A 7086-nucleotide genomic window follows, 5' to 3' on the forward strand; every position below is an offset into this window, starting at 1 on the left:
GTGCCACTATAGTTTTTTAAAATAATATATATATATATATATATATATATATATATATATATATATATATATGAATTGTTAACATATTTTCACATTAATTTTAGTTGGAATATATTAACAACTTCTATCAAAACTTTTAAATCAAAAAATCAATCAACTCTTTTATTTTAATAAATTTAATTAAGGGATATTATAGTAACTTATTACTTATTTCTTTTTAAAAAAAATCATTTTTCTCTCTTATTCACTCATTCTCTCTTCTTTTCATCACTTACTAATTTTTCGTTTTTGCCAACTGGTTCTCTCTTCTCCTTATTACTCACTCATTTGTTTCTCCTGTCAATTCTTTTTTTCCCCTCTCTATCAATGGAAAAAGAACAATCACCTTAAAAATAAGAAAAGGGAGAAATGAATGAAAAAAGAGAAAGAATTAAAGAATAAATGAGTTTTTTCATTTAAAAATAAATAAATAATAAATTATTATAATATTCTTCAAGTAATTTTATTAAAGAAAAAAAGTTGATTGGGTTTTGGTCCAAACTTTTTTTGATAAGTTACTAATATGGGCCAATTAAAATTAAGGTGACAGTATGATTTTTGGACCAAATATTCAGCATGTTTATCTTGGGGCGTAGGTTGATTATGTTATATGAGCAAGGCAGATGATAAACACACCTCCATTCTTGTATAAACATACCCCTTTTTTAAAAAAAAATATATAAAATGTTTAAATTACCCTTAAAAAAAATAAAATTCTTAAATTTACACCCCCTTCCCGGCACTCCACACCCCCTTCCCCGCACCCCACACCCCACACCCCCCTTCTTCCTAAAGTGACAAACATTGTAGTCCGTAATTGCACTCCCAGTTTCTCTACAGTGGTCAGGTCTCTATTGTTCCCCAGAAGCATGAGGCCCGCCCCAATTGCGGTGAGCGTGGCTGCTGGCACACGCATTGCACAGAAAAAGTTAATCCGGAAAAAAAACACCAGTTTCCGGCGCCGGCTTCACGGATCTAGCATCACCGTCTAACATTCCGGAAAAATGCACATCAAATCGCGCGCAGTCATCATTTCGAGATCGAACGCACGAATTCCAGAGCATTGCGGAGAGGCTAAAGCAGACAGTACCAGCACCAAATAGACAAAGCAGTAGCTCATCCAGATTCAAGGAACAACGATCCGCGATCGCAAATCAACCAGAGTTCAATAAAAGAGCTTCCAAGGTCGGCTTCGGGATTCACCAAACGTCTCAGAAACTCGCCAAGCTCGCCAAGTGTAAGCGAATTACAAACCTATTTGAATTGATTTTTAGAATCATACGATATTGAACTTTTAATTCGTTTTGATCTCGCAATGGCTAAGAGGACTTCGATTTTTGACGACCCTACCATGGAAATCCAAGAGCTTACGGCGGTTATTAAGCAAGACATTACCGCACTGAACTCCGCGGTTGTGGATCTTCAGTTACTCTGCAACTCTCGGAATGAGAGTGGGAACGCTTCCACCGACACCACTAGCTTCTGAGTCACGAGGCTCGCCGCAATTGAGGGGCCTCGTGCTTCTGGGAACAATAGAGACTGGCCACTGTAGAAAATTTGAGGGTGCAATTGCGAATTGCGGACTACAAAGAAGGGGGGCTTTAGGAAGAAGGGGGTGTGGGGTGTGGGGGTACGGGGAAGGGGCTGTGGGGTGCGGGAAGGAGGGTGTAAATTTAGAAATTTTATTTTTTTTAAGGGTAATTTAAACATTATATATATATATTTTTTTAAAAAGAGGGTGTATTTATACGAGAGTGGATGTGTGTTTATCATCTGCCTATGAGCAAATACACCCCAATTCTCCAAGTGACGGCCCGTTATGCCTCTTTTAATAGATTACGTTTTTACGATAGTTTTGGAATATTGTTTCAAATTTTAAATATCTAACACATTGTTTAAATTTGTACAGATATGATATCTTTTAAGGATGTTGTTTTGAATTAGAAATATTATTTTTATTTTATATATTTTCTTTCTCTTATAATATTATGATGCAAAGTCAATAAATGGAGATTTTTTAAATCAGAAAAATCACTCTGTCTCCGGTGTAGATTGCCATCCTAAATAAATTTGGGTAACTTTTTTTTTTCTTCCATTTTTTAATTGTATTTCTTTTTGTGTGCGCGAGAAGTTTTTGTTACCCACATATAGTAAATGCACTTGATCATATCATTTAGTATCAATGTCCACATGAATTCATATTTTATATAAGTTCAATTTGTTTTCAACTATTTATCATGTATGGTTTGAGCACGAACATTCTTTGAGAGACAAAATGATATAACCAAAGAATTGCATAATGCATGTTGGATTCAATCCATAGTCCATAACAAATTAAGTTTTTAGTATGGTACCATATGGTGATACACAAGTGCTATTGGTTATACTGTTTGATAAAGAGTCGACATGAGTTCAATTTCCGGGTTTGGAATATTTTCCAATTGTCTCAAGGGTCGTGGGCAAACAATTTTTTAAGAGGAAGATCATGATATAATCAAAGTTTCATGACTAGAATGTAAAACTAGCCGAAAAAAAACACTATGAGGTGTTTTTAGCTAGTGAAATTAATTTATAAGTTAGTTTATTGAATTTAAAATATTTGATAAGTTTAGTTTATAAGCTATCTAATAAATGGTTTCTAATTAAAAAAAAGAAAGAAAGAAATATTACAAGTAAATTAATGAAGATAAAAAGAAGAAAAAAGATAAGAGTTTATAAGATAAATGTCTTCAAATAATTTATGAGTGTGTTTAGTAAAACATTTCAAAAGTTTATAAAAATTTTTTGACTAACTTAAAAGTTAGTTTAATCAAAATAAAATTATTTTATCCGAGAATCATATGAGTTTATTTTAAAAATTTATAGCTTATTTTCATAAGCTAATTCAAATAATTTACAATTTATAAGTTTTTTTTCTTTCTTCATTTTTATCATCATTAAGTTACTTGAATATTTTTTTGCCTTTTTAATTTATAAAGTATTTTATCTATGTTGTAGTTTTCTCACTCTCATTTGTAAAAACTATTTTATGTCATTTTACAACTAGTTAATTAATCAACTAATTTTATCAAACACTTTTGTTTTAATCAACTAGTGTATAAATTTTTAACTTTTCAAACCTTAACTTATAACTAATAAATTTTTAGCTAATTTAAAAACTTTTAACTAATTTTAAAAATACATTCTATAAATATAAAAAAAAATCCTAAAATAAGATTTTGTATCAAATAAATTTATTTTTAATAAAAGTGCTTATAAATTTATTAATGTCCTGTGAGAAATACTCACGATAGTTATTTAAGACCAAAATGAGTCATTCACATTTGGACTAAATGAGAAATATGCATATTTATATATAGAAACCAATATTTTATTTAACTTAGATTAATTACTGATTAGTTTACTTAAGTTTAAAAAATGGACTGTTTGTAGTTGTTTTTAAATAGCTGCAGACAATCTTAATTTCAAAAAAAAAAAAACTAAAACTTGTCATTTAGCTTTTATAAATATGTAATTTTTTGATTGTTAATTCTAATAAATATTTCTTATGTAATTGACCTATGGCACATCCACGTGAATATCACATAGATACCTTATGTAATTTTGGTTAACTAGTCTACACTTGATAGTTTCAACACCAAAAACTAAAATCGTTGATAATAATTAAATTAGGGACAAAAATATTAAATGAACTAAAATTAAAAAAAAAAACAATATTTTAGAGGCCAAAAATTAATAAATTAAAAAAGTTACTAAAATTATAGTAAAAGTATATTAAAATTACAATTGTTGTACGTATTAATAAACATTTTTTAAAAATCCTTAATCTACTAAAGATATTTTTTTTATATAGCTATAGCTATATATAGCATTTTCTAAATGTGAGTATTAGAAAGGTTTTCGTTATAATTGCATAAAATGTACGATGCCTGTTATGTCATTCTTTTGTCTTGAAGCTATTATAAATCAAGGTTTAAAAGAGAAAAAAAAAATGGATGTTGAATGACTGAATGAGTGATGATTCTTTCTAACAAAACGTGGTGACTTTGGTGAAAGTTGTGATAAATTGTTTAAATGGAGATAAATAGCTTGTGTTCTGATTATCAAACTTTGTTGCGTATGCCCTTATGCTATATACACATCATTAATTTATATATATATATTAATTAGTAAATGAATGTAAATAACACACATGAGATACTCCAACACTGTTTCAGTTTGTTTCTTCTCTAGATTAAAATAAATAATTAAACTCTTAATTTTTTTTATTAAAATAATTTATAATTTCTTAATATATCCTTTTATTTATTTTTTATATTACTTTGAAATTTCATATATTATATTGTTCTCTTTTTTCAAAGAACATAATTAAAAAGATTCATGTAAAATAGCGACCGAAAATAATCCGTCTCTAATCAGCAACCAATGTGAAATTTGGTCATTTATTTTTTTAGCATCTGAAATAGAAACTGAAATAATCTGTCACAATTTCTTCAGTCGTTAAATTCGTCACTGTTTATTTATTTATTCAGAATTAAAGTTTGTGACCGAAATAGCAACGAATATGTGATTGAATTGAAAAATAAGGTATCGACCGAAATCATATCAATCGCTAAATATGAATTTTTAGAAGCGGTTAGCGACTAATGACGAATCGGTTACCAGAATTAAGAACTTTATGTCTAATAACGATTGAATATAATTTCAGTAGCGAAAATATTCAACATTAGCCACCGATATTAATTCGATCGCAACAAGATTTGAAATTTAGCACCAAATAATTTTCGGTTGCTAAATTTATTTTTAAAGAAAGAAACTTTAAATTAATATTAAAATTATATCCAAGAAGGAACAAGCCATTATTAAAATCATTTAATAGTTTGGAAATGAAAAAAATGACCTTGATGGAGATACATCTCAACCTCTCGAGAAAACACAGGGTACTAAATGACTAAACCAATTGTCTATATATATATAATTAAACTTTTGGTTCCTTTACAATCTTTTATCCACAATTTTAGTTTCACTCTTGTTAATTATGTAATTTCAATCCTTCAAGTTTTAAAATTATACAAGTTTAGTCTCTTTTGTCAAGTAAATTGTGACGCTAATGTTGATTTGCATAGTAGTCATACATTATAGTTTAGAAAATAATTAAACAAATTGGCCTAATAAAAATTAGAAATCAGAATCATCATTACAAAAAATAATTTAGACGACTAAACTACTTAGCCTTTATAATTATAGGTTGATAGTATATTACATATAACATTATTGCTCGTATTAATTGTTATTTTTAAATTACTTATTTAATGTTAATCCAGTTTAAATAAATAAATAATACATTTATTCAAGAAAAAAAATAATACTTTTTAAATAAATTAGTTATATGGTTAATTTATTATTTAATATATTTGTTACATAATCTAAAATAAACTATAACACAAAATGCAATATAAAATAAATAATATAATATTAGTATATATTATTTAATATAATAATTTATTTTATATTGTATATTTGCATTATTGTATAAAAATATATTAAAATAATTAATCAAAAAATATAGGTGCTATCTTAATTATTTTATTTTATTTAGGCACTATCTTAATTAGGCAATTGATTAACATATATAATAATTATTATATTGATTATTTTATTTAGAAATAGAAGAGTGAATATAAACAAATATTAGTTTTTCCATTTCCATTTATAATCAAACTAATATTTAAGCATGTACAATGCACATGTTAAATATTTATTATATGTATTAAATTTTATAATAAATAAAATATAAAAATAAATATTATGTTTAAATATATAAATCATATTTAACATTTATATAAATAGATAACTTTAGATGTATAAATTATAGTTAAGATTTATGATAAATAATTTATATTATTTCATAATATTATTTTTATTTAATTATAATATATTTTAAAAATATTAAAATTTAATTCATAAATAATTAGGTTAAATAAAATCGAATCTAAAAATTCTCTCGTCGAACAAAAATCCTTAAAAATATTCTAGTCGTATTTAGTATAGGAGTTGATTAACATTTATAATAAATTATATATATATATATATATATATTTATTATGTATATATTATATTTAAAATTAATACACATAAATATTTTAAATATATAATAATATTTAAGATTTATGATAAATAGTTTATATTGTAAAAAGAATATTTTAATTTATTGATAATTTATTTTAAAATATTATTATGTGATTATGTGATTAATCACTAACGAGTTTATCATTAGTGTGGTAAGCAATATAAAATATTACTGCAACAAATTAAAGGCTTGCAAATTAGAATTAATGAATAACATATTATGTGTTAAGTGGCAAAACGTACGGATAATGAGCTGTGTACAAAAAATATTAATAAATAAACATCACTTATTAGTGTATATATTATATCATTTGGATTAATGTATTAATACCAAACTATTGGTGGATCGGACGTATTGGCTTGCACTGAAGATAAAGCAGTAGGTGTACACCAAAAGAACAAGATAAAGTTGAATGTCTAGTAATAACAAAGCCAATTTTGATTTTACAGACATAGTTCCCCCTTTTTCTGTTGCATTTTCTGCTTCCAATTGAATTCTGCTTGTTCTTTTATCATGTTACAAGTTACTATGTTAGTGGGTGGTTGTGAATATTTTAAAGAACATTGGAATCGATCAAACCTTCTCGACAATTATCTCACTCTTTCTGGCTTTTAACTCCTCTTGAATTAAAGTTACAAATTTGATTAAAAAACAATTGCATTCACCTTTCAAATCTTTTTAAATGATATGCACTCGTGAACACTAATCTCATTATTTATTTATTTAAGTGATACATATAAATTTTATAAGGTAACATTATGTGTGCACCGTTAAAAGAAAACAAATTATTAATGTAAGTCTCAATAATTAAATGAAACTTGATTTCTTACTCAATTTTAACTCGTAAATTATACCATAAATATGATGTGTTGTAATTTAAAAAATATATCAACTTTAAAGAATAATTTCAAAGATTG

Source organism: Cajanus cajan, chromosome 1 (genome assembly GCF_000230855.2).
Source record: "Cajanus cajan strain Asha chromosome 1, NIPB_CcT2T_4, whole genome shotgun sequence".
NCBI classification, from domain to species: Eukaryota; Viridiplantae; Streptophyta; class Magnoliopsida; order Fabales; family Fabaceae; genus Cajanus; species Cajanus cajan.